The sequence below is a fragment of the Sylvia atricapilla genome, chromosome Z, assembly GCF_009819655.1.
Source record: "Sylvia atricapilla isolate bSylAtr1 chromosome Z, bSylAtr1.pri, whole genome shotgun sequence".
NCBI classification, from domain to species: Eukaryota; Metazoa; Chordata; class Aves; order Passeriformes; family Sylviidae; genus Sylvia; species Sylvia atricapilla.
The window spans coordinates 78,118,955-78,145,281 of record NC_089174.1 but is presented as its reverse complement, the minus strand read 5'-3'; positions in this window follow the sequence as shown (position 1 = coordinate 78,145,281).

Below are 26,327 nucleotides of genomic sequence, written 5' to 3'. Positions count from 1 at the left end.
GCATGCCCAGCTCCTGTGTCACAGCTTGGGTTACAGTGTCCCCTGCTCTCTCTAGTCTGGATCTGGGCTTGGTCTGCCCTCAGTGGTGGTTCCTTCCTATTTCCTTATCTGCCAGTTGTATACCATCAGTGACTGGTTTTATGCCAGGCTACCAGAGACACAAATGCCCCCCAGTGCACTGGCATGTGGTGGCTTCATGTAAGGGAAAGGATGGACCCATCATTTTTCTTGTTATTTTATTTTGAGGAAAACAATATCCAGAAATGTCCCAATCGGTAACCAAAAGACCAAAAATATTAAACAAAAATAATGCAGATCAAATGTATACTACCAAATATATCTACCAGTCACAGCATGAAAAGTGATAGCACAGGATTAGGAATGTACAATATTACAAAGTTTTTATACTAACTACTTATATGCCAGAACTGTATTAAAACGAAAGGGAAAAAAAAAAAAAGAAAAGGAGAATGCTATAAAAAATAGTGAGATCAGCAATCTGAAAGGACAAATTTGGGCACTGCTAACTAGTTTAAAATAGGCCATGATTATTTTTGTATCTGGATGTAAAAGAAGAGGCTCCGAAGAACTTGATCTCATAGGAACAGGGTGCAGAGAAAGGACAGAGAAAGAATTCTTTTGACATGGTCTCAACAACTCAACATAACATGGTCACACCTGATCTGAATAAAGCCCTTCCCTGCAGCCCCATCTCCCTCTGACTGTTCTGTGCCCAGTTCCTTCCATGGGGGTCTGTTACTGGAGACTTTACTTTGCTCCAATGTGTTTCCCCTGAGCACCTAAAAGAAAAAAGGAATAGCAATTTTGTCTGCTTTTCCACTATACTCCGCATCACAAAGGTTTCTCAGCTCTACACAGGTCTTTTTATTGTGCACTCAGAAATAAGTAAGTATATTTTTTTTCTCTTCACAAAATTTCACATAGACTGCTGGCTCTAGAGAGATGAGGATTTTGAGAGAGTAGTAGAGCTCCACTAGCTTCTTGGAGTTTCCAAGCCCCAGAGATCCTTTGCCTTCTTGGAGACATTTTTATCAGAAATACCTTATTGGTTGGGTGACATTTAGGGGATTTTTTCACAGGAGAGGTGTCAGCTATGTCTATGTGGAAATGTGTATCACTTGATCTTTTTTTTTTAAATACACTAGATTTGTGTCCAGACCATATGGCTCTTTCCATGTTAAGCCAAAACACACAGCAAGAGCCTTCTCTAGTGCTAACAGCAATGTTGTAGGTCGTTGGCATGTGCAGTACCATACTAAAACCCAGTCAACAGCCTCCACCAACACAAATGAAACTGATTTTCCAAATATGTTATTTAGTCAGTTTCCTAACTCCTTTAAGCATTAACTGAGATGACTTTTGAATTAAAATGAAGAAATCTTCCCACATGACTTTTTATTATATCTTTCCTCTATTACATCTCAGAGATGCTGAAAAGCATATATTCCTAGTCAGGCTTCCCAGGAAGGGATGTTTCTCCAGTCCTCTTCACATGCCAGTGCACTGAGACTGCATGACGAGCAGCTGTTTGCTGTCAAAGTGCTGGTGCATCCCTTTGCGTTTTTAGGTTCTGCTCTAAGTAGGTAACTCTGAAGAGAATGGATCTCAATAGATGTGCAGGTAGAGGCAGGCAGGACAAAGAGTGCTTTGCTTTGACCTCTAAGTCTGATTGAACACAAAAGCTGGGCAAGGTAGCAACGCTAAGGGGCTGGTGGAGCCAGTCAGTGCTGTGTCTTCTGGAGCAGATGCTTACTTCAGATTGGTGTATTTAGGAGCTTCTTCTGTGCAAGAGTCAAGTCCTGGCCGGGATGACTCTTGTTCCTTGTGATAAAATGAACTGTCAGGGTGCCTACTCTTAACTGCTTGCTCCTTACACCCAGAAAGCCAAGACTCCAGCTGTGAAATTAGACCAGGAGGTTAAAGATGTGGACAGAAACTTTATTAAGCCATTTTACAGCATCTGCGAATGGGATGATCTGTATATGTATGAACAACCAGTTATTTATGTCTCATCCACGGAAAGGACTGCTACAAGACACATTGGGGCTTGGCAGTGGTATTGATTCACGTCCATTCAAATTCCTCCCTGGGCATTCAGCCACACCAGGGTCACTGGAATCAGTGGCTCCCCATGCATGCACCTACAGTCTCTGATGGGAGCACTTCTACTCCTCACACACTTCCAGCTTTCTTATGAAGCCCCCATTCTCTGGCTGTTGAGTGTCTGGAGTGCCTTTGGACTGTTGATTAATGTTTCAAAAATGTTTGTCAATATTTGAAAATATTTATCAAGTTGTTGGGTGAGTGAATTTTTTAATAGGTGGACATTCAGCGTGCATTTTTACATATGTTCTTGTCTGGAGACTCCTTGAAGTAAATTGTGCTGATGCAGCCTTGCATGCACAGTTTTAAAGCATGTATCAAGTAAGTTTTCTCACTATGTTTGCTGTAGGAGACAATATTTTTCAAGTGAGTTCATCTGCATGCAGAAACCTGTGTGCAAAATCTGGATCTAAGTCTAGACATAGTATATTTTATAGTGTTTCTGTAGAATACTCTGTCCAATGACTTCTGATTTCTATGGTCTGCCAATCATTCCATGCATATAGAAAAATGTGTGTCTAAAAGAGCAATGATCTGAAGGTTTTGGTTTATCCATTATGTAATGATTTATTTACCCAGAACTGGAATAACAAAAACTAACTACACTGATACATGTTCAGTGTTACAACATCCCACACACATACAAATGATGAGGTGGAAAGACAAAAGCAACCCCACCCCTGCAGACTCCCCTAAAGACACCTTGCTCATTACAGTCATCTTCTTTCATCAAGCCTTTTCCCACCATTTCTTGGAATGAGTAACTTGCAATATTGGTACATATTCTACAGCACTTAGTAATAATTATAAATTCTACTATAGCTCATGCATATTTTCCTTAGATTGGGAAATTCTAATATATTACCTCTCTAAAAGCAAGCCAACACTCTTCTTTTTGCTGGTGTGTGCTTTTAAAAATTTTTTATTCTATGAGACATATATTTAGTCAAATAATTTTTTGTGTGTTTTCCCAATTAAATTATATTTAAGTTTCACATTCCCAGGGTTGTGCTCCTACTTCTGAGTGTGAAGGAAAAAGTAATTACAAAAACATAATCTCTTTGATCAGTTATGAGACCAGAAGTTGTGTATGCTTTTGGACAGAGATGTGGGCTTTGTAGTACCAGGGCCTTCTGAGTACCCTGGCTGATACTGGTCCTTGGTCCTGATTTTAACATCCAGAGGGGTATTAATCATTTATACCTTTGTTGGAAGTATCAGATCTGCCAGGAAACTCAGCTTTTACCTCTGTAGTATATAGATATTCACTAATTGCTCAGCATCTAGAGCCTGACCAAGCCCACCCACTGCCAATCTAAGACCTAGCACATCAAGTCTGTGCAACACAGACATCATTTTCCCCTGGCTCAGTCAGATGCTATTGGAGCCTTTCAAGATTCAAGTCTCCCTTCCAATGAAAGATACAACTGAGAATAGTTAATAATTATTTTGACACAATATTTCAAATTATTATAACCCATATTATATAGCTAAAATAATTAACTTCTGCATAGCTCTCTGCCCATAACCGAACCATTCTGTTTTCTGATGCTTTGAGCAAAGATGATTGAAGATTGTGTGACACCTTTCCTTGACAAAGCACTTTATTCTATACCCCATCACTATGTGACTTCTGAGATAGGGAGAACAGCTCAACTACTGTTGGTACTTTGTGCCCATTTTAGGAGACTGCCTCACACTATAGGAACTCTTTCTTTGTATTCTGTTTTTCAGGGGTTGTTCTGAAGTGTTTTCTCAGATTTTTGTTTGGCAAAAATGTGGGACAACTTTTCCTTTCTGCATGGTGTTCTATAATATAAGCAGTGAACAGTCATTGTAAGCAAAACTAAGTTTACTATTTTTGGTGCCATTTTCCACCAAACCACATGAAAGATAACAGAACTATGTTGTCTAAACAAGGCTTCCATGCTTGAAAGTCTTGCTCAACAAACATATGCAGCCTTTTCCAGATAACAAAATATCAAGTTTTCTACATATGGTAACAATAGATGTGATATGCATGATCATATTTTTGGTTGTATTGAGTTTTGTATTGGAAACAATCATTTGTGTCATGACTACATTACTTGGCTTTATCCAAGAGTATAAGCACATTAAATGATTCCACTTTTCATGTCACACCATGAGCCTGGTCTCATTTCTCAGAATCATAGATTGGTTTGGTTTGGAAGGGACCTCAAAAATCATCCGGTTCCAAACCCCCTGCCGTGGGCAGGGATGCCTTCCACTACATCAGGTTACTCAGGGCCCCATCCAACCTGACCTTGAACACTGCCAAGGATGGGGCATCCACGGCTTTTCTGGGCAACTTGTTCAGTGCATCATCACCTACACAGCAAAGAATTTCTTCCTAATATCTAATCCAGATGTGTCCTCTTTAAATTTAATTTATTTTTTATTTCCAGCTACGTCAATGGCAATCAGAATCCATTTTTCATTTGTGATATTTTTGAGCCTATTGATAAATATATGAAATCTTCTCCTGGATTTCATTTTACTGCTATTGTCGAGTACTCTACCAAATGCTTTTGCAATAGTCAGATCTTTCCCACTATTACTTTCAAGAAGCAAATAATAAATCTTAACAGAAAATGAAATCCCTTTAGTCTTGAATAACATTCATTTTGGTAATCATGATGAATGCCATACAATCACTCTGCACTGACACTGACCTCTCAGAAATTAAGTTCTGAAAACTTTTACATGTAAGGACTAAGCATCCTGGCCTAGGTAAGAGTACAGATTTCCAGTTTTATCTGATACCTATGTCATGTACATTGAAACTCTCCAAATAAGACCTGTCAGATATATAAGCACAGCACTAGTATGATCCTTGGAGGTACCTGTGAGTAAGACAGATTTTGCTCAGAGTGTGACACCGATAGTTATCTCAATATTTAAGGTTTGCCTATGTGTGTCTTTGCTATCCTTGATCAAAAATTCCTTTTTTAAAAACAGATTATTCTCTAAATTTTCAGGTTTTTTAGTCACTTCTTCTGCACCATGCTCACATCACAGTTTCTGGCACTGTGGGCACATATTTCCATCCTGTTGTTTACTGAATGGCCATTGGAGAACAGCTTGTCAGCATGGGCAGCATAGCCTACACTACTGGGTGGGTTACTGAAAGTCACATGTGAATCCCCAACATTGCAGGTTTTCCAGACTGGAATGGAAAAAGCCATGTCAGACTGATGTGGTGCTGGTCACAGTGCTGCTTTGAGCAGAAGGCTAGACTAGTTGTCACCTCTCTATCAGCATTCTTTTATGTCCAGTATAAGTTAATTGTCTATTCACCCTGAGCTATAATCCTGGTGAATTTGTAAAGGGTTTCCTGTGAGCTAATGGTGATGTTGCCATCCTCTCTAAGTCAAGCACTGTGCAAATCCTTGAAAGTTTTTGAAACTGTGTTATCCTTTGGAATTAATCCTTTTTAAAATGATGTCTGGACTTATATATTTTGCCAAAGTGTATTCATATCAGTGCTAGTTTTTATCAATTCCAACTTTGATCCTTGTGACTCTACTTGGCACTTGACTATTTTTGTGCTGTTTCAGATCCCGCTGTACACATACTGCACAGTACTCTCTGCTTCCCTTCAGCTTCAGGCAGCAGTAGCCAACTACACCTGCCTGGCAAATTCTGACTGTCTTGTTTCTGGGTCCTCTGTTTCTTCCCCAGGTTGTCTGGCGCAAGAGTCTCATGCCCAATCAGGGGCACAGTTAACCACTCCAGCCTGAGAGTGAGATTGATCCCTTAGGGTTCAATCATTCAGAGAAATTCTGATTTCTTCCTATCTTCATCTTGTCTCTATCTAAAAACATATAAACCATATGCTGAAAAGACTTATGAAAGCAAATACTCTTATGCAGGGTTCAGGATTTCTTGAATTTATGTGTGACATCTTCATAGTTCGCCCTCACTGCATGAGTTAAAAAACCTGCTAACAATATCAACCAATGAGATGAGAACCACTTATTGCCAGAAATAAAATTTCTTCCCACTAATTTACCTCCTCATTGGTGGTTACAGCTTGCAGAGACAGGGGAAAGTCCTGGTTAAACTACCTCCAGTTATTTTTGCCACACTTAGCAATTTCATTAGGCAGTTTTTAACTGATCTCTTTTGAAACTCAGGAATTTTTCTAGATTTTGCATTAATAGGTAGTGGCAGATATTGTTCAACAGCTAGCCAGAATCAAGGTTTGTACAAGCTTCTGCTTCATTTGGCCCAGTGAATGATGAAGAGATGGTCCCACTGGTGCATTTCAGAGTCCTCCAGAGGTACTTCTTCCCACTGAAACATAGGTCAATTGCAGCTGACCTTGCCCCTTTGCCAGCATTGCAATGGCTGTTTGCAAGTTAAGGAGTTATTAATAAGCTGGCAACTGGAAAGGTCCCCTGACAGCCGTGCCTCTGCAGCACAAAGGAAACCTTCAGGGATGAGACTTGTGCATCCATCCTCTATGCTTGAGGAAGCTCCCTTACGAAACTTGGTTTCAACTACTTTTGCCTTGCCCTTGTGCTTAGTTACCCACCTGAGTACTGAGTAGCTCCCTTATTATGGTTGCAGAAATACTGTGTAAGCTCATGTTTTATGTTTAGGGTAATTTAAATTTTTTCTTTTTTTCCCTGCAGGTATGGTATTTTTTTCCTTTTTTTTTTCCTTCCATTTAGATGTTGAGTTATGTTGTGAAATTAGGGCTGAAAATAATCTTACGGCCTTGTTTTGCTACTCTGATAGAACAATTTTTTCATAATAAATTTTACTTACTTTATGCATCCTTAGTACAATCAAGTATTTTTTAAAATCCTTCTGGCCCTGGAATTTACTTTTCAGGTCTATCTGGATGCATCTCAATTCCTAGATTTTTCCTTACTCAGATCACCATTGTTGGTTTTTCCTGGCCTAAGAACTGCAACATATTTCTTCTGATTGGTTATTACTCCTCAGCTGAATACCAGGGGTGTTCCTCTAACTATCTTAGAGTGCATGTTAATAAGACAGTTTATGCTAATGGTAGCATTAGTGTATGCTGTCCTGAGGCCTCTGATGACAGCTGGACTTCATAAAAACTGCCTTATTGCTCAGTAAAATTTGGCACCCAGAAAAGGAAATGGGCTCTCAAGCAGTGAGACTGCAAAGGCCATAGTTCCTCTGCTCTTTGTTTACATAACACAAGGATTAATTTTGCCTAGTGATTCACTTAGGTCCAGACCAGCCTGATACATTGTTGAGCAAGCATGCTTTCATTATTTAGTAATGCATCTTTCAAAAGCATTTTTTAAAGAATTGAAAGAATAAAGCATCAAACTCTTGGGATTCTATCAAACACATGGGTATGATTCATTAGTGGTGTGACATAAATTATCTATGGAATTACATCAGAGATCATCTCAGGTCCTTATGTCATTATGGCCACTACATACTAGTTTTACCAGAACCAAAACAAAGCTGGAAGCTTAAAGTATGATTTTATAAAACATAACTGATTTACATGTTTTTATTACAAGTGTCCTTATTGTCCTTATATGTTGCAGTATACTACAGAGTATAGGTAAGCAAGATCTTCCACCTAGACCTGGGTATGTTCTATTTTAACATTCTTTTATAAGATGTAGTCAGTTATTTTTCTTAATAATGATCAACATATTTCCTGCTCGACCTAAGGTTCTTCATTATAATAGGAAAAAGTGTTGTATGAATCAGTGAATGAAATAACTATTTCAGATTTTCTTTTCTTCAATTTTTTAAGGCATGCTTTAACTAGCAATGTGCTAATGAACACATATGGAAAAACATATTAGGACAGTAGTTTACCCTGAGTATTTTAAGGAGTACCAGGAGTACTAGAAAAGCTTAAATGGCGTATGTGTATTTTTATACATACATCACAGTGTCTTTTTACGTATATATAACTAAAATTACTTACTTAAAGAAAATGCAGAAATCACTTTATTATAACAGTGGTATTTTTACTTGGTGGTGTTTTAAAACTGAATTATGTCTCTAAGTAATTCAATTTTAAAAATAAAGCAGCTAATAATTGAAAAAATCCCAAATAATTTTATTTTCCAGTTTTTAAGGATTAAGTAACAAAGTCTGTACTCTTTACTGCTGATTTCTACCATTAAACCAGCTACATGCATGCAGCGCTGATTTCAATATAAAGAATTACACTCCTGGGTCCTGCTTGCATTCATTCTCGTTCTGCACTTTAAAAATCCATTAATCAATTGCTCTGCACTGGCAGCAGAGCCTGGCGTGTGCATGCTGCTTTCTGCTGGTGTTGCAGCTCAGCCTTCTGGAGGTGAGGGCAGAGACTGCGAGTGCGCAGAGCCCCCCACACACAGACCTCTCTGTGTGTCCACAGAGTGCCCGACCTCGCTGCACAGAAGCTCTTCACAGGGTGTGGGTGTAACAGCCTTCATTCTCTGCTCCCCAGAATCTCCCGTCATCTTTGGAGCCCTAAACCAAACCTTTGTGAGCAGCTGCGTGAGCGTCAGCATCAGGAAGTATTTGATACGCAGCGTAAGCAAAATGCAGCGTAATATAAAATGATGGCACTGTTAATCCTACGGCACCAGTGATTCCCAGCCCCCTCTGCTATTGATACCAACACCATTGTCTCTGGCTTTAAACTTCATCAGTATGCAAACCGAGTGTCACTATGATGGGTGGTAACTTGGTTGGATGCACTTTCTACATTTCTGGCAAATGAGTATAATTATTTTCAGAGCTGCGGGCAACTCATGCATGTTTTATCCTCCATCTGGACCTGCGTGGTACACAACAGTGATAAAAGATGATTTCTCCCCTTGGATGTTCACAGGCCATCATCGACACCGTCCTGATGAAATGGTCATGTATCCCCTAGCACTTCTATATCTGCCACAGCTTGACAACAAAATTATTTCCCCATAGTACTAAAACACTTCAAATATTCAAGCCCTCTGTGTATATATTTGTGTTTTGAAGCATTCAATGTTAACATAATGTGGTAATTTATAAACTGACAAATTAACTATGCAGAAATCTGAGCAGGGCCTTATGAGGTCTGCAAAGCAATAGAAAAGAAAGAGAACGCTTTTTGCTCTCTCTAATAAAAATAATAATCTTATCAAGTATCAGAGGCAAGTTTTACTCTCCCATTGTCAGTGTTTTTCTGTCCTGGACTTAGTTATTGCACAGTGAAACTGGGATGTTTTGAACTGAACTATTGTCACAATTGCAGGTCACCACAAACTATAACACTGTTGCTCAAGCAAAAAGGGGAAATATGATCTTCAGTCACTGACCATTCAAAAGGGAAAAAGATTAAGGCAAAAAGGCTGGAATAGAATTTACTAAAAATAAATATTCATCTCCATGATAGAAAATAAATGAAGTCCACCTGAGCAAGAAGAATCAATATCTGCAAAGCTGAGATTGCTCACAAGAGAAGGAGAAAAAGAGAGATCAGCTTCCTTTTTTCTTTGTTACAAAATCATTTTAATGATTAAAATCCATCACTGTGATTGCCCTCTTTAGCAAGCTCAAGCTGTCCTTACAGGCTCACCTCCAAGAGCCTGACACCAGGATTTGCATCACCTGTACCAAATGAAGGACACCCCTCTCACCTCTACTACAGGAGCCTGTTTCCTCCCAGAATAAAGGGCTAATTCTGACAGACCCCAGAAGGGGACTTGGTGTCTTCTGGTGCTCCATCCACATGGCACAGACCTGTTCAAGGGCAGCCTGGTGGGGTGCAGGCAAGGTGGGTGCACAGGCACTGTGACCACACCAGACTGCTCTGCCTGTGCCACCACCCTGCCTAGGGCCAACAGCATCAGCACTCTTCATCATGGCTTTGCCAGGGTCACCATAGCAACAGTGTAATAGGTTTGCCCTTACTCAATCCCAGAGGCCACATTGAAGTGCAATGCAAAATTTGCTGGAGTCTGAATTCCTTTCAAGTCATGGCTCATGTGTCAGGAAACAAGTCAATGTGCAGGCAGCAGTAAACACAGGACAGGAAGAAACTTCTGCTCTCCCATGCTGTATGCCCCTGATGACATTCAAATATCATGACCCTTCCATTCCCCATTTCTGTCTCATTTGTTATTAATTCACTTTTTGGGTGCCCATAGCAGTGGAACCAGGCAGCAGTGGTGGGCAGAAAGCCGCTCGGCAGCCCCGAGGTGTCCACATCCCACTTCTGTGAAACACTGTGTTCCTGAGGGAAGCAACCCCATCCTGGGACATAGAGGATACCCCGAGGGGCCGGGGCTGCCTCAGCAGTGCCATAGAGAACCAGGAAGAGCAGCTTGTAAGTGAAATCATCCTCTTGTCTCAGTTGTTAGCTAAAGCTGGTTCGCTGACAGATTGCTTGGCTGTGGTAACAAGAATGAAATATCTACAATCCTAACATCTACAAGCCCTGGCCAAGCAAGGGACTTGTCTATATCACTATTACAGCTGTGCTCCCTGACACAGTGGATATATTTCTTTTATTTCCAAGTCATGCTAATACACTTTGTCTTCATTTAAAAAAATTAACTCTATCCCAGATGAAAAAAGTACATGCTTCTACAGCTTTGCTCATTATTTTTTTATGGCCACAATTGCTCCAGAGCTGGGAAAGCCATATATATGTTGGAGTAGGCCAGCCAATCCTGTCTTGGAGCTGCAGAGAGAAAGAGGTATCCTGGGGAAAGTGTGGATGCTGTTACATCTTAGACCCAAACAAATAAGCAAAAGTCTTTCCAGTCCTCATCCAGAGGGAACATTTCTTTCCCTACAGTGACCCAAGGCACCTTCTGCACCCACCTCTCAAAGCTGAAGGGTAACAGGGTAGCAGAGCATCCCATGCTGGAATGTCATGCTGTGTCCTCTGCAATCCAGCAGGTGCCTCAAACACAGACTCACAGCCCTTCCTGTCTGACTTCCATGGACCCTGGGCTGCTTGAAGCAGGTAAACTACAGCCCAGGCTCTGCACTGACATGGTGGAACTGGCCAGGGAAACCAGCATCTTCCCTGTACTTCTTTCCCAACCAGTTGCTTTTTTTCTCATTTTGCTGAGCTCCTGGTATGCATGGCTAGTTGGGGAGTAGGGTGAAACCCCGTGGAGAAAGATGGCAGTGTCAGGCTCGGGGGCTGTGGCTGCTCTGCACAGGCTGCACACCTTTCTGAGGGGGCAGGTTGGCCACAGCCCACCCTGAACCTTCTCACTCTTCTCTGACAGTGACCAGTGTCACTAGGGAAGCAGTGCTCCTCCCTCCCAGCAGGGCTTGCATGGTGCACAGAGAGACAGCAAGAGCTTCTGCAGTGTTATTAATTTTAAATGTGTTTTTGTTTCTTTGGCCAGTAGGATGGTTCCTTTTCTGTTTTATTTGTCACTTGTCTTTCCTAGCTTGTATGCTGAAATTGGCACTTCATTTTCACTTCAATCCTAGCCTAATATTTATGCAAGTGGTGATGTAAGAATGTGAAAAAATCAAATGCTTATGCTCCATGAATCCTCTGGTGATGGATTAATTTTTTCCTTATATATAATGGAAATAATTCTTGCAAGCCTAAAGACACATCTAATCATCTAAAGCACACTGTTCAGGCATGCAAGCTAAGTTGCCTCTGCTGTGCTCTGAGCAAACAGGATTGGGCTAATGGTGTTCTGTGTAAATGAGGCACATGTTAAATAGAGTCCATACAGGTTCTGTTTATCTAGTTATGATTTTTCTTTGCAAGAGCCTTTAGTCTCCAATTTCCTTGTAAAAATGTCCTTTTGCAGTGGGTATCTGGGGGATGGGGAAAGATCTAAAGAAGTTCAAGACTTTACAGCTGAAGTGGATACTGAGGGAAATAGATACCAAGGTCAGGCTAAGAGAAAAGAAGCTGATTCCAAGAGCAGCAGCACAACTGAATAGGCATATTCTCCAGCAAAACATTTCCCTTATCATGGTTCTGCTAAATCAGTTGTGATAGAAGGTAACAACAGAGAGAAAATGTTATGGAAACTGAACACAACAGATTTCACTGGTGATTTATTATATATGTATTTTGATTGCTCCTATCCCCCTGTTCAGCTTCTCTGCACAAAACTGCATTGTGGCACACTCTGGTAATGGATTCCTTCCAGCAGACCCCTGCCAGTTCAGGTCATTGATCCAGACATATATGCTGGCTCAGAAGCAAGAAGCAGTGCCTACATCCTGCCACAAACATTTTCAGGAGTAAGCTATTTCACACTTTAGTGTTATTACCATTTTGAATATGTATACAATGCAGTGCTGTATATCAAACAAACACCTACATATACTGCAGGTGTGACCCATTCTAGCAGGGAGGAATGGGAGAATTGCAGCACAGAGTTAACAGGCTTTTTGTTGTGATTGTTGTGATGATTGCAATGTTTTCAAGACACTATCACAGAATGCCACATAGAATGTATTTATATTAAGATGTTTTTCATATTGCATTAAAAATAATCAGCTTCACTTAAATCACACAGATACCTACCATATGCTAAAAAAGGTTCTGTATGTAGCAATGTAGAAGAAATCACCTTTTTCTGTTCATAGAAAGAGGCTGTGAAGTTTTTCTAATCCATAAGAAAAAACTGAAATATTGAAGAAGTAGTTTTAGACATCTATAGGCCAGAAAACAGCCTAAATTTGCACAAGGGATACAGGGTAACTTGCAAAATAACTCATTTTATCTAAACAAACATGGGAACACTTCCAATAAGATCAAAAGATGTTCATGTAGCAGAAGGCTCTTTTTTTGGAAAGAGATAGAGCTGTTCAAATATTAGGTCAAAGATTAATCTAGATACATCACCAAATGGGACAAGGAGTCTCCTAAGTGTCTGTGGGTTTTATTTTGTCATAGCTCCTTTACAGATGACTTTGAATTGGTCAGTTCAGTTGCACAAAACCACTGTGGGTTTGGAGGTCGTTTCAAGTCACACGAAATTTTTTTTTTTTAAAAACAGAGAGAATGTGCTTAACAGGTGTGCAAAGCTCACTCCAAAAAAGCCAGAGAATGAGGTTTAAGGGGTGCAGACCTGAGCCAGCAGGAGTGAGAAGCCTTGCCTCCTGCCAGGCATGGGCTGGACTGGGGCATGGTCTCACCCCCTCCCTGGAGTCACCCAGTGATGCACACAGCAGATCCAAGGGCTGCTGCTCCCACACTGTTCCCACCCACTTCTGTGGGGAAAATGTCCTTGGCAAAACCCCAAGGCCTCAGGACCCCTTCTTGACATGATGTGAGAAATCTACACTCATGATGAGGGGCTTACCTACTGTGGATGGGATAAAGCCCTCCTCATGCAGTGTTTAGATCAGTTAAACTGGTTTGAGAAGGCATCCACTGACCTTCATTCTTACCCATTCAGAAAACACTGAGTTCAAGTGAAAAAAACCCTAACTTTAATATACAATTTAAAATCTGTTTGCAGAGCCCTTCTGAAGTTATCACTCTGTCAAGGGCACTCACTAAATTGATTTAACAGTTATACATTTGTATAAACTAGATGCTTGCCATCATCTCCAGACTTACACGAAGTCCAAAGACTTTGAGTACTACATTAAAAAAAATAAAATTCTGTCTTAAAGACTCCTAATTGACATTTTTTTTTCTTTTTGAACTCCATTACAGAAAGGCTATACCTGAATTCAAGACCATTTATGATTGAAGTGCACTGCTTGAAACTATTTACCACTGCATTTTCCTGCACTCTACCTCAGCTCCTAATTTTGTTTTAAGTCTGAAGCCATGTACATTCTTCGCACAGGGTCATGCTTACACACACCTGAACACCAGAGCTTACTCAGAGAACAGAACTTAGCAACCTTTTCAACTTTTGGATGCTCCTTTCAGAGCAAAACACAAACAGGAGTGCTGCTGGTCTTTTCCACACTTCATGGCATTGAGAGCTTTTCCAGCCCTCTAAGCCTTTCCTGTGTTTGAAGGTGTGCCTGAGTTTTTAACTTTTCTGTCACACCTGTGGGATGGAGAGGTGAGAACTGAACACAGCCCTCCAGGTGAAAACATATTCTTATTTATATAATTGAGTTGTGGTCTGCTGGAGCTGTTCCTGATGTATCCTTACACCCTGGTAGGGTTGTTGACAGTCACTGCTGCTGAGCTAAGGTCTGTTTGTCCACAGCGGTGGCTCTCAGAGGCTTCTACACACTTTGGAAAATTATACTCTGGGTCTGTTTTCTCAACATCTGCACATAATTACAGGTATCTCCACACAACACTATTTGTAAGCACAGTGAAGGAGCTTAGGTAGAGAATCAGTAAATTCATTGTAGATGTGCCCAGCAGACATGCCACTGGCATCTGAGGAATAATGTATCTGCAGGGCACACTGTTCCCTCTTACAGCCCAGATAGCAATACTGAACCCCACCTGCCAAAACTGTATCCCATGTTCATCCTGCTTGCCTCACCCTGGGAATTTTTCCCTAATTTTTTCACAGTTTGAGTAACATTAAAGTGAGACTTATTGCTAGAAACTTAAATCAGCTTCTTCTTCGATTTAAACAAATTCACTAAGGAATACTAGTTCTAGAGAGTGATTTGGTCCATCTTTTTTATTATTAAATGAAAAAAGTAATATCCTAAATTAAATGTTAATGATTTGAACGCTTGGTCTTTGTTTGCTTTTTAATTCTTGTCCAGAACCAAAATTTCAATTTCATGCAGAACAAAAAGTTATGGGGAAGAAAGGTTTTAGGACAATTAGGACAATTACTTTTCATCTGTAGTTATCATGAGTTTGCTCAAATACTCCTGCTTTAGAAATTTTACTTTTATAGTAAATGGAAAATATAATAGAATAACAATCTTAAATGCTTGTGTCATGAAATTAAATTGTAGTTATAAAGAAATGTTGCAGCATAACTAAAACTGCAATGTGCAGATTACTCTATTTGACCCCTTTCCTAGCCAATTTCATTGAAATTAACAAGTTCATACGAGACAATGTGATTTAAATAGTTTTACTTCATTGTTTCTAAATCAAAAACCTGTTCTATGAAAAACGCTTTTAAAAGCTTCTGCTTTGCTATGTCAGCAGTTTACCTCCTATTCTTCTGAAGTTTCCCTTAGACAGTGTCTCTTCCAAAACTGAGGAATTTTTCCTGTGTGTATTTGGCCTCTGTTTCTTTTGCAGCTTTTCTTGGTGGACTTCATTAAAAGTTATAAAAAGTCCATACTATTTTTATCTTATAGGAATTTATTAGTACATTCTAGAAGATTAGAGAGCCACCACCTCCTTTTGAAAAAAGTGCTAATTTGACTCCACTTTGTTCTTCAGTGGGGTTTTTATTGTTTGCTTGTTTTAATTTTAATTAAAAAATTCAAAAACTCTTATGCCAGATTTCCTAGGTCATTCACATTCAAAGGTAAATGTAGCCTATTTCATGAATAAACATTCAGCCAAATTTCCCAGTTTCAGTTAAATTATGAGCGCTTCAGCTCAACCTATTCTCTTTAAGCCTCCTTAAATGTGCTGATAGTTGGCTTCAGTATGAAGTTTTCTGGGACACCCCTACCTCAAAAAGTACATAATTCTTAACATCTTAACATGTTTTCTGAGCAGGAAAAACCATGTGGATTTTTAAAATTATTTTTGTGGAAGCCAATTTAGTAGATTAATTTTGCCTATCCAAATTTCAGTTGCCACCAGCTTTCATATGTTCCAAGGCTGAGCTCTGCCATCACATTCAGTACTGTTTTTTACCAGGGTAGGAATACTTAGAGAAAATCAGAAGCCTGAGCAGTTTTGGGCTCCTTGAGGTACTATGGAAAAGTGGAAATAAGAAATACATAGGCATAGAATAATTTATATGGGAAAGATCCTTTAAACTCACCCAAAAATAGGATAATAATGATTGAGTCTTCTTGAAGTTTACAGAAAGCTTCCTAAAAGTGTCATGGGAAAACTAGCAGAAAAAAAAAAGAAAAATTTACCAGTAGATAGGATGAATAGCATAGACCTATCATTATTTAAGTTGGGAAATCACCTGGTCCAGTCACTTCCAAAAAAACCCCAATAACTTGTCAGCACGACTTGCTTTGCACTTGTGCAAGTGCCTGGGCAATTGCACGGGATAACAGGGAGGATGGCAGAAACAATTCCATGTGCACTACAGATGTCTTTCTTTATTAATCTCATTATTCTGTAACTTTAAAAATTATGCACATTCCTACCTATTTATTAACATTTTGTTGAGAACAGAACTGGGTTTCATAGGAAAGAGCATCTTTGAGGAGGAGCAGAAACCCACCAGTTAACTCAGAGGGGGAGCTGATATTAAATAGAAATACCTGGGCGAAGTGGTTACCTCAACTCACCACCTCATTAATTCCCAGGAAGAAATTCAGCCTGGGACAGTGAACATTAAGACATTACAGAAGACTTATATGTGCCATGGCAGGATGTTAGGATGAGCTTTTTCATCTAAATGTATTTTCTTAACATTCTTACATGTATTAATGTCATAATTTACAATATAAGGTAAAATAAAAATATATTTAAGTTGAGAAATTTGAGAGTGGGAAAAGAAAAAGTAGGGAGGAAGAGAAACGTTTTTCACTTTCAGCAATGTTTTTGACTAATAAGCCCCAAGAAAATTAGGATCTGATGTTCTGGGGTGTTTTTGTAGGGCTCCACTGAAGCAGCAGAAAGAGTTCTATTCCCTCAGCTCTCTCACTGCTGCTTGTAGGAATGGGGAGGCACCAGCCTGAGAAACTGCCCTCATCCTCTGTTCCCACCTTTCCTGTACTTTGCCAGTCTATGCAGGCAGCTGAGAGGAAATTTGTTCTCTTTTATTACCCTGGGGAAAAACAGAAGACAGTTGGCCCTCTGTGCTTTAGGATGAAAATGGGCACAAGCACCTTTTCACCATGCAGTAAGAGAAATTCTCCTCCATCTCTCCCTTTTGCCCTACTTCATCTTTTTATCCTCCCAACAGTGCAACAGACAAAAGAGGGTCTCCCTCTTTGTTCCTTCCTTAAACACTTGCTACTGCAGCTGTCTAATAAACTGATTAGTGTGGTGTTCTTTAGAAGATGTGGTGCACTGCTCTGCCACAAAAGAGTGATTTTATTGTATGGGGGGAAATATTAATTTTCATGCTTTGTGTGTTTAATGGTGAAAAGGATTGTGATCTTACATTTTCATGGTATTTCTCTACCCAAAAGACCTCAGCTTAAAACCTAGATACCAACACTAAGTCTATGCAGGGTTGGGTTTCCCTTCTATTAAAGTGTGGTCACTTAGCAGTCAGTACAGCAATGATGCAAAGCATTACAAAACATTCCTCTAGGACAGAAAGCACAGCCTGCCTAATTCAGCTGGAAACAGCAGCTGGGAGGCAGGAGATGGGGAAGGTGGCCATGAAGAAGAGCATTTTTTGCTACCAAAAAGACCCAGGTTTGCTTTCACATGAAGGAATACAGCTCTGCAAATAAATTTGGTGTGAGTCATCTCTGGAAAGGGACAGGGCACTTGCCTCCACAGCTTAATGACTTGCTTCTGAGCCTCCCACCATAGGGCATGGAGTATTCAAGGTACATCACTTTTCACTTCGAGCTTCACTTGGAGCTTCAGTAGGGGAGAAAGCAACAATCAAATAAATTGTTCACCCCCAAATATTTGCTCACCTTTGGTATGGAAAGAAGAGCAGTGATTTAGTGTGAGCAGACACCCAAAACTGAAGAAGTTTCACCTTAATATTCAGGGTGAAGAAGTGAGTTTTTCCAGGTGGAAAATTGCAGATTTCTAGATGCCTGATGGAGCTAATACCAGGCCAGCTGTCACTGCCTTGCCTGAATATCAGTTGAGGTAGCACAAGGAGATAAGGCTGATAACTGAATTTGGCAGAACCCCCACTGCTAGCCAGAGCACCTTTTGGGGAGGAGGCTGTGGTCTTGGGGATCCTTCAATAAACATACAACCATTGGACCCTGGGGGAAAATAAGGTGGTTAGAAGGAAACTATCATAATAGTAAATTTATTTTAGATGTTAATTTTCTTTGTTTGTGCCTCTAGATTTTTTAGAGGGAAGTACGTGTATGCTGTAGCTACACCAGGTGCTGAGCCTGTTGTGTCAGTCAGACACATCAATCTGGCTACTGGGAAATTTGAGATGGGATAGCATGAAGTAAAGTGCAGAATGCCAAACTGGTTCCAGCAGTAGATCAAATATCTGGACAGTCAGCAGGCACTGTGCCTTGTGGTGGTGATGAGACTGGTCTGCTGCCAGACACACAACTGGGGCACAACCATGCAGCATTGCAGTGTAGCTGACACATAACTGCAGATAGGAGCATGGTCATACAGGGAACCAAGATGTAATAAAAGGGTGAGAGCGACTTGGAAATGGGATGTAACACCCAGGGAAATGTGGTTCTGAAGTGGATTGAAGGTAACACTATACACCCCTGCAAATAGCCTGTCATCATTTCCCTTCCAGGAGAGTTGTGCAGCTGGCCTGGTGAGGATTGGTGCAGCCACAGAAAGTGACAAAAAAGGCTAAATGCACAATGTCTTGCAGTATCCTAGAGGCTGCACACCACACAGCTCCCACATCCTACACCATGTTTAACATCAGTGTCCTTCTACACTCCCAGGATGGAAATGTAAGACCTTGTATCCTCTGTAAGTAGCCCAGCTGCACTGCATAAGCTATAAGGAACGAAATAAAAAACAGTGAAATCATTCAAACCCCACCCACAGCTGCTGAGCTGACTGTGGATGTGTGGCTATGTCCTCTCCCAGACACAGGGTGTGCAGAATGGGCTGTGCAACACAGAGTCCTGGGTCCCTGGGGTGTCTGCCACCACCCACCCTCTGCAGCAGGGACCAGCTGGGGAGCACGGGTGGGAGATGTCCCAACCATTGCAATTAAAGCACAGTTGCTGTGGAAAAGGAAATACTGACCTGGTTCTGTGGTGCTTGAAGGGAGGTAACCCTCCCTCTCTGTTGCTGGAAAGAATGAGGTGAGCCCACCAAGGAGAGGAAAAATCACTTTTGGCATGTTGGATGCGGTCCTCTGAAGAGGCCATGCAGTTGTATGTTGTGCCAGTCCTGGAATCTAAGGGTCCAGATTATTGAAAAGGCCTGTCCAGGCAAAGACAACACCTTTAAATATTGCCATTTGCCTGCTGAAAACTGAGCACAATAAGGCATCCTACATGTCTTCAGCTGTGAGAGGCTGGAAACCAGTACCTTGGCTAGAAAGTGTTAAGCTACTTCAGCTGTGCTGGTGGTTCAGCAGCTCTCAGGGTGATATTAGAGTGAGGCACAGCTTCTGCTGTAAACATTTCCTAGTTCACTTTATTTTTTTTTTACAGTAAGCTCTGAAATCTGGCCATTGTTTGCAAGATCCAAAGCTAAAAGGCAAGGCAGCAAGTTGCTTCATTGATAGATTGATGCTTGGAGTTTCAGCTTCTTCAGTCAGATAAAGCAAGTCCTGCCATAGAGCAAAGAAATCTAAAGTCCAGGAGAAAAAGGCACACAGTCCCTTATGTTATTTTTCCCCCCTTCAATGTTCTATATTGATTTTATCAAGCTCTCCCTAGACAGGAAATTGTGACAAGGAAAAATGTGCACACAGATACACTTGTATTTTACAGGAACATCTACACCTGGCTTTTTTCTATGTTTTTTTCCCATTCACTCTCTCTCCCCCTGTGTTGTCTGACATTTAGCAGGTTTCAATGTTGCTGTTTTGTTTGGCACTGGTGTGTAGGAACTGGGGGTGTGCTTGATGAGATAAGTCACTCCAAAACTGACACAGGTGATTGAACTGTGTAACTGAGCTGGCAGGGAAACAGCTCTTGCCAGACACAGAGTACACATTCATATTATAAAATTACTTGAGCGGTGATATAAGGAAGAAATTTTTTATTGCATGAGATTTCCACAGTTTTTGCAAATGACTAGGAAATTTGACAGCTGGCTATCTTGCATCTTATACATTTAAAATTAAAAATCCAGTGTGAAAATATGCTCTGACATTAATGATGGCTGTATGCTCAGCAGTTTATCATTTGTAATGCAATAAAAGAGGATCAGATATACACAGGAATAAATTCTGCCACAAGTGAAAATGTAAAACATCCCTTGTATCATTTGCCTTTCCTTTTGGCAGTATACAAATGACACAGAAATGAACAATATATGCCTAAACAAAGAGGATCTTGAAAGCAGTGCATGTCAGATTATTCCAGGTCGTTGTCAGGGAGCTGAGTGGGTTTGCTGATAAACACAAGTTACTTGGTGGGGAGAGAAATGTGAGACAGAAAATGTTTTCAGGAATCAGACATCTCCTTTAAAGGTACAATATTGCTTTTACTGGTATGCACAGGAAGTTTCAGATAATGATTCTTTATTAAATTCTCTCTCCTGAGCAGTGTAAAGCATAATGTGTTGTAGAAACAATGCCTTTTCTATCCACTTTGTGCAAATACCCTATTTTCATCACACAATGAATCTGAGCTTGCCAGGGATTGAAAGGAGATCAGAAGAGCACCTATGGAGTTTGGATATGCAAACCTCTGATGTGCTGAAGAAAGATCTACTTGAGACAATTGGGAGGTGTTCCTTTGGTAGCTTTCACTTGAATCTAAGTTTGAAACATGGAATCCTTCAAAAAGGTTATGTCAAGAACTTGGTCTTATTTATTTTAAACATTCATATTCATTGCTGAGTTTACATCCAGTCCATCCAGAGACAGAAGAAGAAAAAGCACCTAAACAAACAGAAAGAGCCTTGGGAATTCAGTAATGGGAACAGAACGTGCAGGTTCTGTAGTCATTCTTTTGATTTGTGCTGAGATGTGTTTTTTATTTGCCTGTCAAAGAATGTATGCTCTCCCGTTGGATTGCAAATTATCTGAATCTGGATAAAATCATTACAAAATGCCCTTCAAAACACTGAGCCTGCATCTGAAATGAACATGAAATGGAAAAGCTCAAGGTGAGGATTTAAAACTCAATCTAAGTGCAGAGGACCCAGAGCATAACAGACATCCTGCTGTGGATCTTCTTTACTCCCTTTCCTGACTTTTCAGCCCTTCCTTTTCAGTGAGTCACCACCACCTACAAGCATGAAGATGCAGTACCTATCTAACCAAACAAAGCCAACACAACCAATATAATCCCTCCAGAGAGGAGACCTACTCCTGGAAGTGCCTGCTGTCTGCTCCCAGGTGTCACAGCACACTGTCCTTCCTACACTGCAGGACTTCAGGTACTCCCAAGAGATTTTTCTATTTTCCCTGTGGCTCCTGCCACTTTTTGCATGAATGCTAAGTGAGACACGTCATACAATCACATTGCCGTAAGCATACATGCAGACTGAAATGAGCTGATTAACATGGTTGCTCCAAGAATATTCATTACTCCTTGACAGGTATTCTCAGTTAGTGATCTTAGTGTGAATGCAATCATTCCAGTTAAAGGCAGAGAATATTAAAAGCAGGAACAGCACAAGTGGGTTCAACATCCCTGAGTGTTACATCTTGTCTCCAGCTCCAGATTGCATGGGCAGACCTTTAAGAGCAGCTTTTGAGTAGGACTTCAAAGAGCCACATCACTAGCACTAAATAACAAACCATTCTTTTGCTTGTCAAATTATGTCTGGAAACCAGCATAGCCACACTGCTTGCTCTGATCATGTCTGAGGGAATAGAGGGACTAAGAATCATGCTTGGAACAGTCACCTCAGCTTTAAGGTACTGCAGGACACCATTCTGCACTTTTCAGCTTTCCAGTGCAAACAACAGTGCCTAAGCCATGCTAGCCATCAAGAGGGCCCAGTGCATGGACTGCTCTAGCAGAGAGTTGCACAGATGGTTCCTGGGCATGGTACAACTGCCTTCATCCTTAGAGCACTCCAGCCTCTAAAGCTGGCTGCAAAGGATCATCCCAAGTGTCCCCTTTGCAATTGCTGTTGACTCAAAGTCCGAGGCTGAGGAAAGCTGGAAGTGTTGTTGAGAGCATAGGAGGGAAGAGAAAGGTCAATAACACAGCCCAACTGAGAAACAAAAATGAATGTGCAATACATTGCACGTGGGGTTTAATTTGTAGAGCACCCTATCAGCAACCATGGAAAAAGTACAGATTTGAAGTCTGTGTCAGGCTCTGAGGGTTTTGTCTCAAAGACTCCCAAGGAACCCAATTAATACAATTTAAAGGGTTAGAAAACATCTTGTCCTGGCAAAACTGATCACATATTTTAAAAGTATGATTTATTTGCAGGCTTGTTTCTATTGGTTCTGTGATTAGGTAGTTATTTAGTTTGGAATAACAGCTTTCTTCCTGTGTTCATTCTCCAGTAAAGTCACTGCCTTGTAGCTGCAGTACTCAGTCTACTAAACATTACAGTTATGTCCCAAATTCAGCTTCACTCTTTTACAACAGGGTGTTACCAACAGAGGATAGTGTTACATAGACCTCTAAATGTTTTCTGCCAAACCATCTCATACCTTTTGATTTCCATGCCTTTTGATAACCCCCCCAGCCTTCCCCAGCCTGGGACTTCTTGACTCCTCTCCTTGTCTCCTGCATAAGGCTGTACTGTTTCTTTCTCTATCCATCCCTTGCTGTCCCTCCAGAGCTCACCCTTCAGATATTTTGATTCCTTTGCTTGTATTCATTCCTATCTCACCAAGAGATGTGCTTGTCTTTGGATCAGATTATACCTATATCACCCATACAACTTGGACAAAGATCTAAATGCATCTGCTGGATGCCCTGTTTCTTCCTGGTCCATTCTCACTCACAGTGATTTCCATCATATATCTTGTGGTAGTCTTATTTGTGTCTTCCAAATATGATCTTCACCTTCTTCAAAATAAATCTACCACTGCAGCAGAAATACACATAAAATAGTCTTGCTTTGGCTCAGCCACAGGTCTCTGAAGCAACCAGCCAGAGAGGTCAGTTGGAGTGGCAGTGTCCTGAGGGAACGGACTGGACATGGCTCTGGCAGAGCTGTGCCACAGTGGGAACTCATGGTGTGCCAGATAAAATCTTCAGGATCTGGTGTCTCATCCAGTTCTCATTAACATGCACTGGGAGTCCTGTCTCTAGCTCAGAGAGAAACTGGGCCAAGTCTTACACCCTTTCAAAGTTATTTAAAATCTTGTTGCCATCAGCATCCATTTGCCATGCTTCTAAATGTCAGGATTTAAAGTTGCTTTTCTCAGATGTTATTCACTAGCTTTCCATGATGTATTTAATTTCATACCAATTCTAATTGTGCTGTTCTATAAGGATGTATGTTCTACAGGATCCATTGTCATGTCCCCTTCTAAATGGAATTGAGCACAAAATTCAACAAGATATTAAAATTCTCTCTGCTAAAAATATGAATTAAATTCCTCCCACATACTCCCACTCTAATGTTTCTCTAAAATCTATTTATCTTAGTCACGACCTTACAATCATGAACAGAATGTGGCAAATATTCCACAGTGTAAGAATGTGTCTAAACTTTGGAAAAAAGTTGATAAATCTGAAAAGGTATAATTTCCACACAGCATTCTGGTTTTATACAGTGATAAGATAATAAAGGTGCCAGAGAAGGCATTACTTTATATTTTACACTTTACCTGAAATGATTTCTCATTGCTAATTTTGATTGAGTATTGCAAGTTCTAAGTGTTGGCCTCTCAGTGGAAGCTAAGCATCATCAGATCTTGCTTGTCAACTTCTGATAATTTACAGGACTAAGCCCTTTAAAATATAATTAATTTCCAACTGACAACACTGTCCATTCAGGGTAATTTTCTTCTCATATTCAAACAAAGCTTTTCAGTATCTTCAAAAATAACAAGACAGTGCATTCAGGAGATGGTAAAAAACTGGTAACACAGAAAAGGAGTATTCTTAACTGTGTTTTGCCATTTTATGAAAAATCTGAGTAACAATAAATAGCAAAGACAAAGAAGTATCCAAAACAAAGAGGTTGTTTTAACACTGTCTGACTGTACTAGAATTGATTGGAATTTTCTAGAATATTCTTTATTTTTTCTTCAGGGGTGAACAGTAAACCATAAACAGTCTTAGATGATGATATGATTAAGTTTGCATTCAAAACAAAAGCTGAATTGCCCAAGGCAAAGAAAAAGATTGCCAGCATTGGACCATCCCTGTGTATGTTTTGGGAGAGATCCAAGAATATGTTCTGGAAAAAAAGATGATGTGCCAGAGAAGTTCAGTCCTGGTCATGCATTCCCTAAACTCTAGAAATGTGTCATCTGATACACCAAAAATACGTCACAGGCATCTTTAGCATTTATTGATGCCATTTAGGAAGCATAAGGTCAGAGGCAATAAACTTGCTACATAATGTTATTCCTTGTTACTGCATATGGTAAAAAAGAACTGACTGTTTTCCACACTAAATGGCAGTGTTGATTACACCATATAAAAGTGCTGAACCAAGTAATGATGCCTATTTTGTTTACATTTCTGGGATTAGTCTAGAAGATGAATGCTTACCATGCTTCAAAATAAGAAACTTATTTTTAAATGCACTTCTTTTCAATTTGTAATTGTAATTGTCTCTTTGAAGGGCTTTTTCTACAGGGGGCCTTATAGAAAGCAACGTAATTCACACTCCATTCAGGGGAGCAATATACCATCAACACATTAACATCTTTTTTGTTGACATGATTCAGAAAAAAAATGCAAGCCACATGTCTCACACTCACCCAAAGTATGTAGCAGCATCATTCTGATGAGTTCACTCCAAAACATCTGTCTTGAGAAAAGCTGTTTGTTTTACATGTGCTGTGAAAGTGTATCTCAGGAGAGTTTAGAAAGACCACTTCCAAAACTATGGATGTCCCTCTAGACTGAAGAACTTCCACTCTGGAATTTGTTTCTGCAAGAGCATTCTCTCCTGAATAATATCTCAAATTTTAGTTTTCCTTCAGTCATCCATCATGCAGTAACTGTCATCCTCATATCAATGTTTTTCTCAGAAAAAAAAAAAAAAAAAAAAAAAAAACCAATGCAAGAACAAACCCACCAACAAACAAACAAAATACCAATGCAACTTGTACAATCAAATTAATTTTGGTCCCAGATATTAAGTCACAGGTCAAGAAGTGCAGAATGTCTTATCCATTAAAAGTTTTTGCTCTTCTCTAGGTACGCCATTCAAACTAATCTACGTTTTAAAGAAAGTTTAGTTCAGGATATTGTGTCTGATTTTTCACAGATTATGTAGATAGGCTACACCTAGCATTAGAAAGAACTCCCAAGGCTGATATCAGTAAGGCTACGGTAGGAAGAAATATAATTAGGCTTCAAATGAATATTCTGCCTTTTTTTTTTTTCTTTAATGAAGTAGCTGCTGGCACTATTTGATATCTTCCTTCTCTCTCAAAGTATACAACTCCATGAGCCAGCAGCCCCATGGGGTGTGTGCAGGATGCACAGGCATGCATCCTGTTCTAGGAAATCCTACCTTATGGCTCAGTCTTTCTGAGACTCTCTTTTTATGAAGATGTTGAAGAGCACAGAGCCCAAGGTGGAGCCCTGAGGAGCCCCCCTGGTGACAGGTCCCCACTCTGATGTCACCCCACTCACTGTCACCCTTTGTGCCTGACCCATGAGCCAGCTGCTCTCCCATCACACGATGTGTTTATCCAGCTGAGTGCTGGACTCCTTCAACATCAAGAAGGAGTTGATGAAGCCTTCCAAAGAGTAGTACCTTGCATTTTACATTGACATTCTACCTTTTCAAAGCATCTTCCGCAGCTGCCAGGATAACAATTTTGTCTTTATTTTCCAAGTTATCTGTTCTAATGAGGTGCTTTCAGAAAATCAATTAAACACACTTCATTTTCCCCCCAGTAGTTTGGTATTAAAAATATTGAAGACAACTGGACCAAGGACTGACTGTTGCAGAACCTCATCACCTAAAATTTGTTTTATAGTAGTACCTCCTGGCAGTTTCTTGTCACCCAGATAATATTTTCCCCATTTTAAGGGGTGCCTCACTCAAGTCATTCTTAGTCATGCTAGAAGAAAGTCATACACACTGGCATGAAAATCTCCCTAATACAAAAATACTGAATTATTCCTGTTTCTGTGCCTGAAAACTCTTCATCAAGTGGACTAAGACTAACAGAAATTGCTTACTCTTGACAGATCTATGCTTCTTTCTA